Source organism: Poecilia reticulata, chromosome 18 (assembly GCF_904066995.2).
Source record: "Poecilia reticulata chromosome 18, P_reticulata-male-v2, whole genome shotgun sequence".
Taxonomy (NCBI): domain Eukaryota; kingdom Metazoa; phylum Chordata; class Actinopteri; order Cyprinodontiformes; family Poeciliidae; genus Poecilia; species Poecilia reticulata.
Genome location: NC_088847.1, coordinates 8,810,091 through 8,826,961, shown reverse-complemented (window position 1 = coordinate 8,826,961; position 16,871 = coordinate 8,810,091). Strand labels below are relative to the sequence as shown.

Below are 16,871 nucleotides of genomic sequence, written 5' to 3'. Positions count from 1 at the left end.
TCTTCTTCTTCTTCTTTTTCTTTTTCTTCTCTTATGTTGACTGACTCACGGCGGTGACAAAGGAAGGAGGACGTGATCGTCCGCTTCCTGTTAGGATTCTGTTTGCCAGACACTTTTAAAGGAAATCTCAGTGGACATCATGTCAAGTCAGTTACTAACCAAACACATACTGTCAGCTGGGATTCTGTGGTCAAACGTTTTACTCGGTGCTCTGCAGTTTCCACTTCAGTCCTAGAGGTGGCAACGTTGGGCCTGTTTGCTAACTGCTAATTTTCAAAGATAAATTTCAGTGATTTAATTTATTTTTCCTGACCTGGACCCAATAGAACAGTTTTGGAATGAGGTGAGAGTCAGATCCTCTCATCCAACATCAGCGTCTGACCTCACAAATGTTAATCTCCTAAACCCTGATGAAACATCCCACCTGCACTCTGAGGTCTTCAGGCTGTTTTTGTCTCCCATGGTGCATTTTAGGCCTGGAGCGGATCGAGCCGTTCAGACAGCAGCTCCAGCGCCATGCGTCTTCTCGAAGTCTGGTTGATTATTTCAAAAAGCATATGAAGACCGTTTCATTCAAGCAAACTTTTAATCAGACGTGTTGTTGTGTCTGTTTTTATTGCGTTGGGTTTATATCCCTATTTCTTTATTCCCTGTTGTTGTTCTTCATTTGTGCAAGGTTCTACATTTATTTACGTTTCCTTTAGAGGTTTACAACAGAAGTTTTCAACAGTCATCGCAACTTTTCCGCAGATCTGACCAATCGCCTTAACGTTTTCTGTATTTCTTGCTTTTCTGACTCGGCTGAGTTTTTGACCGGCCCCCGTTGCCCCTTCATGTTTCGCCTCTTGAAAACCGAACTTTGGTCTCATCTTTCTTTTCTTTTTCTTTTTTCCCAAAACCATTTTTAGATGCTCTGTAGGATTTCCTTCCACTCTATATATATTCAGTCATGGGCGCGCTTCCTGTCTCTGTTACTTTATTCAGCCATTACAGCAGCAGCAGGACGATGATGCAGCGTCTTCTCAGGTAAGGAGGGATTATAACTACATGAGAAAAAGAGAAATGAAGCTATTTCATCTTTTTTTTTGTGAGACTATGTTATGGCAAAAATAAAGCTTTAAAGAATTCAAAACTTTGAAAAAGGTGCCGCACATTCTTAACAAAAAAACAAAAAGCATTGCAACAACCTGGGGGGACTGCTCAATAATAAAATACCAGCTACTGTAAATGTTTACAACCTGCTAAACTAAACAGCAGTGAGGAATTATTAACACAGAAACATAACTGCGTCATCTTTAGCTAATCCCGGTTCAACTAAAACTGAACCCTGCAGCTTGAGGCTGGAAAAACTGAACCTGTAAGTTGTTCCTAATTTGACATTTTCTTATTATGGGCGGGGGGGAAACACCTGCATCGATTTAAATTTAGTTTAGCACACAGTGATTATGATTCTTAGTGATGCATATCAATAACTCCCATCAATGAAATCCTTGATTTACGCTTCAACTTTTAAACGTCACGGCCGGCAAGCCATTTAGGGTCTGCTGGATTTTCAGATTTATTGTTAATTTGCTAACAAGTTTGCCTGGTACAGGATGTGAAAGTGTGTTTTCCCACTTCTCACGTATTGAGCCTCTGTTAATATTTTTGGCTCTGGAAGAGAAACAAACAGCAGGAACATTTCCACACTCTGAATATATATATGTATAAAAAAAAACGAAGTCGTTCAGTTGGAATCTCAGCCTTTAATTAGAGGATGTGGGTTAAACCGCCATCGCCGATCTGAGGTCATCTAACAACATTTCCACATTTACAACCGCAGGTTTTAGATGAACAGCAGGAGATTTTTTTTTTACTTCTTCCAACAGCCGAGAAGTTGAATCAGTGTTGAGAAATGTTTGAACAAACGAAGCTTTTAGGCAGATGCAACCTAATGCGTTTTAAAGTGTAGAAGGATTTCTAGAGAAATGCTGGAAAAACGGTGGGCATAAGTTGGTCAAAATACGCAGCGAACGCAAGAAACGTGAAGGAAACGTAAGAAGAAAGTGGGTTAACAAACTAAACTAGCTCCTAAACTTTAAATTATGATGATATTATTTAAATATTTCCTGACTCTGCACATTTCTGCATCAGGTTTTCATCACTTAAAATGTTGGAAAACAGAAGCCTTTGTCCCGATTGAAATTCAGCACCGTGTGTAAACACATTGTGCCTCGGAAGAGAGAGGAGATGATCCCAGCTGGATTAGGTCGCATACGTGGTGTAAAAGATTTGACAGATTCTTCAGACAGCCCTCTGGAAGCAGCGCCTCTGGTTCTGGAATCAGGCACGGCGTCTGCAGGGAGGTTTGGTCTGTCGAAGCAGCAGCAGCAGCCACACCAATCTCAAATGATGGTAAGAACGCGCAGGATGAATAATTTGTGGTGATTCAGACGGTAAGCAGACAGAAATGAGCCTGAGGAATGCTACTAGTTATGATGAAAATGTCGCTCTGTTACTCATCAGTGTGTTACAGCCTGGTGTGGAGACTGTAGGGGACTTTCCTGCTGCTGGGGTGTGTGAATGTGATTCATATTTAGTTACAACTCCAAACGTCGTGTTTTATTGGAGTTTATGTGACAGAGCAACACAGAATAGTGATTAATTGCGAGTTTGATGATAAATTATCTACTGTGTTCTGCTTGTGAGCATCAGTTTTCAAGTCTTGCCACTGGTCTGGACTTTGACTACGCCGTTTTAACATTCTGCAGAGTTACCAGGACTCCGAGATGATTAACGCTCCCCATGCAGTTTATGCTGAATAATTACTGTTTTAAGATGTAAAGGTAAAAAAAAAAGTTTTTTTCTTCCAATGTACGCAAGGATTTTTCACAAAGAATGACAGTAATAGTGTAAGGACGATTCGTTTTGATAAAGTAACATGTCTTTTGGCTGCTTTTTGACATGATTGTCGATTACATTTTTTTCCATTCCTTTTGTGTAATGGTTAGATTCTCTTTATTTTTCCAGTTAAAACTATACGAAACAAAAAATAATAATTTTTCATTCAAAAAAATACTGCTGTAGATTTGGTTAAAATAAGACGGTTTGTGTTTTGTAGCTTTTCTCAAAGTTGTGTTTAATCAACACACTGATGGCAACTTTACAACGTTTTTCACAATATTTGGTGACTTTTCAGTAGGAATGCACGATATATCGGCACTAACATCTATATAGGTCATGTTTATCAATCCGATAAATGAAACTGGGTCGATTTAAACAACTGACATTAATTTCCATCATTTTGCTTTTTGTGTGTAGGAGGTTGGTCATGTGTTACTTGAATTCAGTGGTGGTTGTATTTTTCATTTTTATTTACAATATATACAATATCAATATATATTGGTTATCGGCCATCAGAGCAATATTAATATTGCATATAGATATTGGCTGAAATTTTCATATCAGTGCATCCTTATATTTCAGACAAAAATTGATATTGAACAAAATTGAATTTTGATTTTTTTTCTTGCTCTCTTTGTGACAAAAACTGGATGAGAACAACCTTCATTCTGGTGCTTCGGTCTCAACTAGCCTTTTTTTTACTTAAGTTTTTCCGTTTTATTAATTTCTTTTGGACATTTAAAATATCTTCCAGTGTATTAGACTTTAAAAGCTTGTCAAAGTTAGAGAATCCTTGCATTATTGTGCCATTACCATAACGTTACTTGAAAATGGTCTCAAAACAACAATGTTATCGCTTAACGCAATAACTTCTGGGACAATTTATCGTCCGGCAAAATTTGCCATCGTGCCTATTGTGTAGGGCAAACTGCATTGCACTTTGACCTCAATTTTTTTCACAAGTTGTATCATAGCATGTCTCTGTCTTGCTCCGAGTCGTCACCATGGCAACAGGAAAGCCTCCAGGACGGTGGGAGTTTTTTTTTAGGCCAGCCAGCAAAACAAGCGGCTCGTTGAGCGATGATGAAACGCTCACATGGTGAACTCCGGGCTCTCGTATAGTTTTAACAGTGGAACAGGCTCCTGAGTCACAAACCAGAACTCATTACCGTCTGTTTTAATGACAGGGGGGCGGGGGGCAGCCATGTTGGAACAAGGATGGTCTGTGAATGTATGGAGCTCCATGTTTCTTAACGGGACTTTATAAGAAATGTGAAAAGATATGAGGAGGTATGAGGCAACGCTGAAGTGGAATAAGATACGACACTGTAATCAGTACGTCTACATGTCCATTTGAAGCTTCATACACACGAGTCATTTTGCTTCTTCGCCATAAGAGGGTGTTATTTATTGAGGTTCTCAACATCCTTTATACTCAGTGTCTCATCTGCATTTAACGCGCATGTTTTTATCAAGGATCTGTTGGTTTATGGCCACTTCCATTTCAAATGACCAAAGCTTTGATTGAAAGCAGCTTCACGGTTATGTTTTCAGACTCTCGGCGGATTTGTTGTCTTGAGGAAACTGGCCAGTAATGGCCTTCCTTGTACTCCGTTTTACAGTGCGCCCCTGAATAAATGGCCTTTTCAGCTGATGGAGCGGGCAAGAAAAAAAGTGGATTTAATTATATGATGTAAATGCAGAGGAAGGAAATGTGGAGCTGGCAAAGAGATGGGATTTTTAAAAAGCTGCTTTTTGTGTAACATTTCTGCTTCACGTGAGTCGGAGGCAGATCTGAGATTCAAAGTGGATTGTTAGAGTTACTAGTTAAAGTCACTCCTCTAACTTTTCTGGTTTTTGTCTGGTTACAACCACAAACTTTAAAATGTTTCTTTTATTGAACAGCACAAAGTGGTGTGTAACTGAAAACTGGAAGGAAAATAATACCGTTTTCCCTTTTCTTAAATAAATTAAATATGAAAGTTGAGTGTTGAATTAGTACTCGGTCTCCTCTAAGTCAGTGCCATTGAAGAAACATTTTGCTGCATTTGAACCAGATTAATCTAAAACTATTGCACTTGAGGATACATACACTTACAAAATTTATATTTTTTGTTGAGTTTAATGTTAAATTTTACTCTGAATATGGGTTTCCCCCAGAAAACCTGCTAAGCCCGGTGGTTGGCTGTCATTCATCCAGCGGCCCGTCCTGTTTTTGAGTTAATTTTTTTTTTACATTTACAGGAAATCTAAAAATATCACTTGACAACAATGTGTTATTGAAAGATTGAAAGATTAATACCTGATCACCAACTATAAAGTCTTAAAAAAACCAGGTGGGGGCTCAAGTAAAGCCTGGTGGCCCGCCAGGCTTATCATACACCGGGAGGAAACCCTGCAGTGTATTCAAGTTAACAATTACTAAATTAATTGGTGATTATTTCAATAATCAATTAATCATAATTATTTTCATTAACCACTCCAATCCTACTTGAAAGCCAATAAAAACACACAGAAGTTTGAATTTAAAACGACAGGAAAACACGAGAGGTATTTCCATGATCGCTGTATAAAAGGACAAACGATCTGTAATTCTCATTACAGGCTTTGTCATTGTTCAGGACATTATTAAGTCTCAAAATTACATCCCATCATGCCTTTGAGGGCTGCCCTCCTTTCTCAACCGTGTTGTTCGCGTTTTAAACAAAAAGGTAAATTAGCTCTGACTTACTGTACCGTTCTGTAATTCTCAGGCCAAAGGAAGGCCTGCAGGCTAAATCTGGCTAACCGCAGGAATTTACTGGCCTGTGCAGCAGTTCAGCGCCGGGTGAGACGGCATTGTGTTTTGGTCAGTTTTCCTTTTTTATTTCTCTACTGATGCTTTATTGGCATTTTAACAAGGCAGCTAAGGAGCAAAGAGAAGCCACACTGGTGTTAACCGCCCTTGTATTTCAGGCAGACCCTTCTTTTAGAGAATGTAGTGAAACCTGACAAACAAGCCGCAAAGAATACAAAAACATTACTATTTTAGAGTGAAAGCTTCGAGAGCTGAACGGACTCCACAGTTTACTGTTTTTTCCACCAGCAGAAAAGTAAACATTAGATACACAATTCAGTTCAGATTCTTTACTTGCTTTTTATTTATAAGCTAAAGGAGCAGCGGGTTATATTCTAAAATTGACATATGGCTATTAACTTGAAAACTTTTTACACTTTTTAAAAATGTTTTGTCCACTTATGTTTGTTAAAGATATACATTTGAACCCAAAACTGTTCATGCCCTGGCAGATTTGGATTTTTAAAAATCTGTCTTTTTTTTTTCTTCAAATTTTGTTTTTATTGAATAATACTTACACTAATAAATTAATATTAGAATGGATAATATAAATACATCTCTATATTTTAGAACTGTACTACTAGTCAGTATATTTATTGCTTGAAATTAGAGCTGCAATAATGATTATTTTAGTAATCAATTATTCTGACAATTGGATGAAGAAATTGGTGCATTTTGCAGATTTGTCATTTAACCACTTCAGCATTTTAAATCAATATTAGACATACATAAAAATTACAAGTAAACAAATATTTCAATGCCTTTGAATGAGAAAATAAACCCCGAAAAAGGGAGAGTCTTCTGAATATCGTAATGCCCACTCCAGTACTTTTCCAATGGAATATCTTAAGCTTTTTTTTTTTTTGTCTGATGTGTATCTGTAAGGGGAAAAAATCTCTGGTTGTCTTTGTTCTCCCGACCTGGAAATGTTCCTTCCTCAGTTCTTCCTGTTTTCTGAGACCCTTTGTTAGATCTGTTGTCTATGTCTCTGTGTTTCTGTGTGCGTGTGTGTGTGTGCGTGCGTGCGTGTGTGTGCGTGTGTGTGTGTGTGTGTGTGCGTGCGTGCGTGCGTGCGTGCGTGCGTGCGTGCGTGTGGGTGAGTGTGTTAGCTACTCCAATTGGGCAGCTATAAACACTGCAAAGGGGCATTCTCCAGCAAATGTATCATTTCCTGTTCCTCCCAAAGTTTTCCCTCAGCACTTCCTGTCCGGCTAAAGTGCTGAAGAAATGCGTTTTGTGTGAAAAGAAGCAGCTTTCACAAGAAGTGAACAAAAGACTAAACAGTTTGTTTACGGCTGCTGATCTGAAGAGGAAGCTGCTCTTTTTAACTTGCAGGTGTGTATAACATGAAGGCTGCAAAGGCAGATGTTTAAATAGTTCCTTATCAATAGTTGCTCATTTTTATCTTGGATGCTTTGGGTTTGTCAAACTAATTCTTCCTTTACGCCTCTTAGGCTTTTCTAGACTCCTAAATTTGAAACATAAACCAGTAATAGGCATATCAGACAACATACCAGGAAAAAAGAAACACACTTGTAACTTAGGTTGTATGTAGCTTACTAGAGACAAAATTCTCACGTTTGTTTCAATTTGTTTTGCTGACTGTAGCAAATATCAAGAATAACCCAGTTTGACTGAAAATGATATTAAAGTAGCTAACAAAGTATTTTCCAAAGAGTTGTTATTGGTCAACTGTGTCACATCTTTGCTGTTTCTTTAATAAGTGACTGACAGACATAGCCCATCTGCAAAGTTTCCAGTCCTGGACTTGTCCATGTTGTTACACTGGGCATAAAATTGGTGAAAAAGCAACTGAAGTCCAAAGGAAAACTAAAAACAAAAACAAAACAAATGAATCAGAAGCTGGGGAATGCTGAGCAAAAAGAATACAAGACAGTCTGAATGCCTTGAAAACCCCATCTGCAATAGATTATTATTTATCATGTTTATTTACATTGGGGCCAGAGGCGTCGTCACACTGTGTGTAAGAGAGAGTAGTCAACGTTCTACATCTCTGCAGTTTGACATGATTTCACTGTCACTTTAAAAATAAAGACTTCATGATTGTAGAGGTGACTTTTAAAATGTCTTCACAGTCTATTAGCATGTTTAGCATTGCTAACTGTAGATAGAAGTCCTTGTGTATTTAGCACGTGGACTAGACATCTCAAAGATCATGAAACCAGAGAAAATATCTATCATCTCCCGTAAAAAAATAAATGTATTGATTGTTTTACTTTAACTCCAAAAAGGAGCTAATCCCAGGATAAAAGGCAGGAACCATCCCAGTCTGACCCAGGCTGGAGTTACGTGGCAACACGACGCGCTCACAGTGGCAGCAGAAGTCTGCGTGCAGAAATCAAAATTGTAATTACAAGAGGGATGATATTATGTTTGTCATGGCAGCGTAAACTGCTGTTTATGACAAAGCTCTTTGATCTCAGCTAACTCTTTGATCCCCACGCCACATTAGCTAAATGTTGGCTTTAGCCGAAGCCCGAACGAGGGAGAGGAAGAGCACATGAAAGGATGGAAATGGGGAAAGGTGGTAGAAAGACAAAGGAGCTAGCACGTGGAATGTCTAATTCTCTTAGACATTACGGCGATAAAATATTGACATGTTTTGACTCGCCGCCTTCCTTAGAAATGAGCACAAACACTTTTACGTCGTTTTGGAACTGAACCGAGGCTGGGATTTGTGGATGAGTAAAATAAATATTTACTTCAGTTTCCCGACAATTTTCAGACCTGAAAACAACAGAAGTATGTACAAGACAAGGTTGTGAAACATGAGAGTGGGAACCTTTGTCATTTTGACCTTGATGAGTTCTTGAGGTGTTTTCACACCGGAGATGTCTATTATTTTCAAAGCTAACGCTAGATTAGCTCATTTATGGCATGAATATGATGAGACCTCAAAGCAGACACAGCTACCAGGTTATGTAAAGTGACTAGTAAAATGACAGGTCACTGTTGTTTCTCGACTGAGTGCTGTAGTTACAGGTGTGCTATAATGTCTCCACAAACAACTCAGAAAGTACAAAGCTGCACCTTCTATCAGAACGTTTCCATGACTGAAGGACTAATGTCGCAGCAAGATCTAGAGAAATTCAGCCATTTGTTTATGTTTAGTTGCATTGATTACTAAAACCAGGAAGACGGAGCACATAACCCCATTTCTTAAGTCCTTCCACTGGCTCCCTGTAGCTCAGAGAATATGCTTAAAAAATACTTCTGTTAGTTTATAAATCGCAGAGCGCAACAAAATACATTAAAGATCTGTTGCTGTGGTATCAACGTTCCAGGCCTCTCAAGTCTTCTGGCCTTTGATTATTAGCACCGTAAATGGAAAACTAGTCAACATTTTTGCTTGATGATTTTGAATGATGGCATTTGACAAAATGCGGTGTTTGGTGGCTGCGTGATGTTTTTACGGTGTAAAACATTTCGAACGGCCCTCGTTGCTGAAAATCTGCCTCGCAAACATCCTTGACCTCACTTTACCTCCCACATGTTCAGAAAGTCAGGATTTCAGCGAGTGGGATCCAGCTGATACCAGGCTGCCATCTGCTGGCTTCCCTACGGCTGGCCTTTCTCTTTAAATCTTAGTAATTGAACCCATAAGAAGCAAAAAAAGGATGTAGCCGGGTTCCATCTAATCAGCGTAATCGGTAACAGTGAAGTCTGATCAGAACATCAAACTCCTGAATCGCTCCTTGAAAGATAAGCGCTCTCGGCTCTGATTCCATTCGCCGCTCGGCTTCACAGTTTGTTTGTGCTCATTTGAAACGCTTGTTGTCATCTGTTCCTCCCAAGCTTCGATCTCTGATTGTCCAGTGCTTCTGCCTCTGAACGCTGACTCACTCTTTTCTTCTTCTTCTTTGTTTGTTTGTTTTGGTTTGTTTTTCTCATTAGTAAGTTGCCTGGGACTGTCAGGAGCTTTTTTGGCAGTAGACACAACATACACTCACTCTCCAACACACACACAAACATTCATCTAATTGCTTGGAATGTTATTGCAGAGAGATGGATGGGTAAAAAAAAGCTCTCATGCACACACACACACACACGCTCACGCACACACGCTCTCTCTCACTCACACACACACACACACACACACACACACACACACACACACACACACACACACACACACACACACACATCCGTTGTTTGGGATTTTTGAACCACATGCTCCCTGGAGAACGGGGCATGCTGAGGTCTGCGGTGCCAAGAACCATGAAGCACAATAGTCTGCCCCCCATCACTCCTTCCCAAGCTGAACAATAGACATTCTTGGCATTCCCCAAGACCTCTTCCTCACACACGCACAAACACACACACACACACACATATACCTTTCTGGATCCGATTAGAGGCCCATCCGTAAACAATTTGGACCGCGCAGTACATCAGAAGTAAAGTGGACACTGAACGGACAAGAGCTGCTTTCAATCATCTTTGCTGCATCAGTCCATTAAAAAAAAAAGATCTGATAAAGGTCTTTTTTCCCCCCTTCATTTAAATCTAATTCTGCTCACATTCTGATTTGTTAAGAAACTGGCAAAGATGGGACTACTGGGTTGGAGGGAGCCTGGCTTAACTCGAACCTTATGCAGCCTGTCCGGCGCTTGAGATCGTCTTGATCAAAGCTACGGCCAAATTAAAGCGATGAGAAGAAAAAGGGAGTCTGCATCAAGATACCTGTTGGCCTGGGGCAAGAGAATTACTAATCAGGAGTTAGCGTTTAAGTCCACTGTATTGCAGAGCTTAGTTTGGGCTTACTTTAACTCCGTTTTTATTCAGGAAGGTGCCATGTAAGCGGCATAGCAAATTGTTTTTTATTAAAAACGCATCTCGTCTGTAACATCACAATACCCTTCGCATCTTTGACTTGTTGCAACTGCTTGGACAAATCTTAAATCTTTTTAGGTGTTTTGCAGTGTGTGAGTTGTTGTTTAACAAAAACCTTCAAGTAGAGACTAAAGACGGGATTTCCCCAGAAAACTTTCTAAGTCCGTTGTTAGGGGGCGCTAGGGTCGTCATCCAGCAGCCCACCATGTTTTTGACTAAAAAAAAAAAAGTTTAAAGTTGACAGAAAATTTGAAAATTACGTTTTACTGGAAGACGTTATTAACAATACCTAAACACCAACTGTAAAGTCTTAAAAAAATACAAATTTAAAATAAGTAACTTGTCATTTTATTCACTAAAGTTGTCAGCATGTAGACTGATGAAGACGGGCAGAGGTTACAGAGTTGCGGTGAATAAAAAAAGCGACACCTGACCTCGTGGTCACATACTGACCGTACTACGTTACCATTGTGTTTCCGACTGTTTCACCAAAGAGACTCTGTACCCCGTCTTTGCTCTCACCGCTAGTGGTGATTGAAAAAAATCTACAATAAAAAAAACAATAATAACCATGAACACCAACTACGTCAGACTGAATGACTCAGGGCCGTCAACAATACTAATTAAAAACATTTTTTCTCCACTAACTGGTCTTCTTCCACTTTTAAAGCTGCTTTATATTTTATTTTATTTTATTTTTTTGGTTTGGGGAAAAAATAATCCAAAAATAGATATGGATCTTTTTTTAAATTGAAAAATGTGTATCTCAACTTCATTCTCATCATTATATGAAAAATGACAAAAATGTCTTGCGATTGATTTCTGGTGAGAAAACTTGTTTATGTTAAAATACAGAAAAGGAACGCTAAGCTAACATATTGGTATTCTGATGGTAGCCTAAAGTCATTTTTGCTCTTACGTTTTTACAGTCAGTTTTTAGGATCTGTTACTGTAGGAACAATGTGGGTTATTTTTTAGAACCAGGAACAACTGAAAAAAATCCCAAATAATACTTGGACTATGACTGCAGATCAATGTTTACTGCACAGTGTCGTCTCTGCTGCACGAATATCGAGCTGTTAGCATGTCATGATAGTCATGAGACCGTCTCATAGCAACAGTGTCGTCAGTCAAAAGGCCTCTTAAGATTCATTGAAAAACCGACCGCGACTCAAGATCCTTTCTGCCCACAGCATCACACGACGACTCTTTGAACATACTTGGATGATAATTTTTTATTGAATTTAATTCAATTCAACAACTAGTTTTCACATGGTCCTTTCATCGGTATAATCTGAGCTTTGGGGTGTCTACAAATTCATAAAAGCAACATAAAACTTATTCAGGGTGCAGACGAGTTATGTTTTAAAAGATTGTGCTAGTGTCCCCCCCTTTTCTGTTGCTGCCCTGGGCATCTGCCTGTGTGGTTCATGTCAAAACCGGCCACTGATCGTTAAACCTACAGGAACCATTTCTTTCATTAATCATCTATCAAATTTTTACAAATTTTCTTTGGTATTTCTGTTAGCAAATAGACATTTTTGTATTTAAGTTGCATGTATTTAACAACCATTGTTAAATTGTTGTTAAATTGACATTAACAATGATTGTTACTTCTGCAGTTGAAGTAATTGAGTGAGTGTCTCCTCTTCCTTTGCGTGTGGTCTCCTACAGTAGAGCTGTCTCCTGAGGCCTGGTTTTTATTAACTGGCCCATTAAGCTGCGACTCCAAGATACATGACACCGCTGTCCCCCCAACACACACACGCACGCACACACACACACACACACACACACACACACACACACACACACACACACACACACACACACACGAACAGAGCAGAGGCATTAACAAGCAGACAGTGCCGTCTCGCCCCAAAATAAATTCCTAAAACTCCGTTTGGAGGTGAAGACATGAATCAAAATGTTGGCTGCCGTCAGCTGAGATCGTAACATTCGTGTTGGTCGTTTCCTCCAGTTCTTTAAGGTTTAAGGCTCAGTCCATCAGCAGCTACAGGAGTTTGTTTGAAAGCTGAGCTCAAACAATTGTCATGGGACGTTTCAAGACCTGGCTCTCTTAAAATTTCAGCTGAAGTATATGAGGATGCAGAGATGGAGTTTAGCGTCTTAATTGGATTTTAAATCAAAACTCCAGAACGGGAACATTGCAAATAAACTCCATTTGCATTTATTATGTTCATTTTAGCCACTGTTCATAGTGCATGCTTGGTTAGTGATGATTGTATTTCCATAGCTGATTTAGAAAAGAACCTGAAGTATAATAAACGAGAGGTATAGAAATGAGAAAACTATTAAAATAAGAAACACTTTATAAAACGTGATTTACCTCAACCTCCTTTAAAATAACTTTCAAGTGGAGAATTGGCGCCATTCTTGTATTTTCCTGGTTTTGTTAAACAAACTAAACACGTCTTGACAAGTTATGAAAATGCCAAAATGTTCATATGAAGAGTCTACATCAATAAAAGAAACGTTGTTGGGGTTTTTTTTAAACTTATTTTAATGTATACTTGTTTCAACTCTTTTTCTGTTGCTTGAAAATGTATTTCTTATAGTTATGCTAGTTTTTTCAAAGTTTAAGTGTACACTTATTCCAGTGAAAAGTTAGTGAATATAAAATGTGCTTATCAATGTATTTTTAAAGGCTACATCTCAACAAGATATACCAACTAAAGAAAATCTCATTCAATTTTTTTTTTCAGCGAAATGATGGTGATGATGATGATAATGATTGTCCTACTGGTAAAAGATATTCAGGGATGTCTGGTGTTTTGAGGGTTTGAACACCTGACAAATGGACCTGAACAGGACTGATGCTGATTCGTCACACTCGTCTAAAAGGGAATGACGGTTCCCTTCTGACTCCGACATTAGTCTTCACCAGTTCACAAAGCAATGTCCATATAAACATAAATTACAAAGTTTGATTTGAAAAAGCTTGACTATCCTGCAAAGTCTCCTTACCTCAATATTTTCAAGATGAATTAGCAGAGTGAGCTTGGACAGTGACGTTCAAGCTCACAAATACAGTTCAGGAAAAACTGGTAAAAAGAAAATCCTTTGAACACACTGCTAAATGTTGTAGAAAGTCTATTCAGAAAAAAACTTAAGGGTGTGCTGTGGATTGAAAATGGGATGTCATGTCAGCTTAAATGCATGCGAAGGTAGACAAATGAATACTTTTTGCAATAAATGTTATGGTTTTACTTGTATTTATCTGAGTAAATTTGAATTCAGGACCTTCACCTGCTTCAGTGATTACTTGAATTGCATAATTTAAATTCATTTTAACTCACATTGACCATTTTGTAAGGCTGAGAATAAATAAAGCTCTTCATAAATCACACATACATAAAGTGGCTTTGTGATTATACTGTATGTTGAGTGAGATAGTAATAATGCAGTTTATTGTTGGTGTTTACCATTTGATGTTCCTCTCAGAAACTAGAATATGCCAATATCTAGAAAACTTTAGAGCCGTTATAACCTGCAGAAACAGGCTCTATATATCATTAGGATGCAGAATTTGCATTGTCACTGCATCTGTTACCTTCCTGCATCTATGCATCTGATGCAAACCAAACTGATGCTGGAAAAAAAATCACTTGAAAGTGTCTTTCCTTTCATAAGTAGAGAGGGACCGCTGATTAGAGACGCACACACATACACACACACACCCACGCATGCACACACACACACACACACCGATAGTCTGGGGACTTAGCAGTAACAAACAGCTCATTGTGCTGCAGAGGCTAAACTGGACTTCACCCTTCCTGCCATCGACCCCCTCTATGGGCCTAGTCTCACTGTACTGATTACCTGGTATGTAAGATGTCTGTGTGTATTTGACCCTTGGTTGTAGCAAACAGGATTGTATGAGGTCCTCTGTGTAGTAAAGATATGTCCTCAAGTGTGTTTGTCATCCAGACATCCATCATTAGGAGTTCAAGGGGCTACAAGGCAAACAGAAGGAGGTCTGATTGCATGCTGATACGCGCACATATACGAATGGGAGACCCATAAAGCAAACAAATAGATCCTAATCAGGTGGCCACGGGGGGTAAAGGGGAGGAGGTTAGTTTCTTTGGGCTCTCTGGCATAGTTAACCTTTCACCTTTTTAGCAAGAAGACTTGGAATTCCAAGAATCTCCTCGCATCCATGTGCACAACATGGACACACGTCTATGGAATGTGTCCCGGAAACCTTTGAAGCCCACTGAGGGACTTGTTTGGAAGTGTCTGCCGTTAAGGGGTTGGTTAAACTTTAACGCCGTTGGTATCAGCGACTCACACCTGCTGATGTTTGTTCAACAAGGTTCCAGTCTGGACAAAGAGTTTAGACCCAAAAAACTCCACACACGGAGATCAAATCAGCTGTGGCCTTTACAAAAGTTTTTGTGTCAGGGGTGGCGGCTGATTTCTCAGGCTTCTCTGTCAACATCATCATTCTCGGAAGATGTGTCAACTCCATTTATCCTGAAACTTTGATGGTTGGACATAGGAAATACTTGGATCAAATTATTGTGAGCTGAGGTAACTAGCAATGAGATGTTGCCTTTAGACGTTTGCGAAATGTCATCCAGTGCAATTACCACTTCATACCTACATGCTAACTTGACTTTGTGACCACCCTCTTGGGAGTCTCAGAGACATGAGAGTGGTGGTCTAACATGCCTTTTCTGTTGTTACACAAGTGATACCAGAAGATAAAATACTGGGCTCATCTTAGAAGTCAGGCTTTAATGAGCTGTGCATTTTCTTCCCTAATTCTGAGTTAAACTGTGAATACTCACTTACTCAACTGAGAAAATAACCAAAAAGTGGATAACTATGTAGTGCTAATCCTCCTTTTATATATGTGTGAATAGGTTTCACACAAATAGACATTAAATTTCAATCTTTACATAGCATGACATAGTTCCACAAATTTAGACAATATTTACATGGTGCTCTTTGCTGTTTTTTTATTTACTTAAACATCATGTGAAGAATCTAACTTTTGCTAAAGAATCTGTATTTCAATTGTCATATAGACTTGCAGCACTGCCAACCTGTGCATTTTCCCAAAGTAACCAATTATATTTATGTCCATGCATCCTGAAAAAGTCTTAAATTTATGTATCTAAATTTAAGGCCATAAAATGTCTTGAGTTATTTGAAAACTAAGGTTTAAATATTAAAAATTTTAATCACAGGTCTTGGCAGGACAATTACATCTCGCATATTCAGTTTTTTTTTCTTGCATTATTTTTCTTTGAGGCTAAAGTTTGAGTCACATGCCAACATCTTCATTGCAATCAAGTCGATTGTGGCTACCGCTAACTAGCTGCTAACATACCGTTGCCAGCCAGCTCTTTTGTATTGATCATGAGTAAGTGTAAATCTATCGCAAGTTGGCTGAATGAAGTTTTTACATTTCTATAGAAATATAGCTCTTACGTTTCATTGAAAACGGTCCAAAAAGGTATCAAATTTGAGTTGGTGAAACTTGCAGAAAACCTGTAAAAAGTTTTGTTTGCTTGGTATCTGAAGATGGGCCTGTAAAATAAACTTTTATCACTTCTGGCCCCATTTTCCAGTGTATGTTTTTGTCCTTGTCCTTGATGCCACAGGTCAGCTTCAGAGACCAGGGACGCTTTGATTAATCAGTGTTGTTAAGTTGGCATGACGATGCACAGCAAATTGGAGGAGGCTACGTCTAATCCTCTGGCTGATTGCTGTACATGATATGTGCCAGAAATTAGATCTGAACCTACACTACCTTAGAAGATCCATCCCTCTAACTGCAACGTATGTCAGCACAGTAGCCCTGCCCACTTCATATTTTGACCAATCACTGCAGTTCTTGGACAGCAATCAAAAGTTGGACTTGAGTGGTGTGTCAAGTGCAAGATGTAAGAACCCTCACACCAGGTAGGCAAGAAAAACAAACAAATCTCAGTTTCTCCTATGAATTATGACCCTAACTTGGGAGATAGGACAGTAGTTAGGAATGTATTCCTTTAATATTGTCTTCATTGAAAAACTGTTATTGCAAGAAGCCATAACAACCTGTTCCCACTATGGGTTAAGCTTTTTTCCAGCTAAGTTAGGGGAGCTGGTCAGAGTGTAGTCAAGCCGTCTAGATACAAATGTATGCCAATGACATCAGGGTTTTATCCAGATGAACCCAGCGCAGTTAGCAAATGCTGTAGCACTTTCCTTAGATTGGTGATTCTCCAAATTGTCCTTTGTCTACTCCTTGGTATGCCAACTCCCTAAACTGCAGCTG

General features: G+C 39.0%; 1 protein-coding gene across 3 annotated transcripts in view; it reads left to right on the top strand.

Annotated features, from left to right (window-relative positions):
- Nucleotides 1–16,871, top strand: part of shroom4 (shroom family member 4) — a 69,492-nt gene that overhangs the window by 26,005 nt on the left and 26,616 nt on the right. The gene's annotated exons all lie outside the window — the stretch shown is intronic.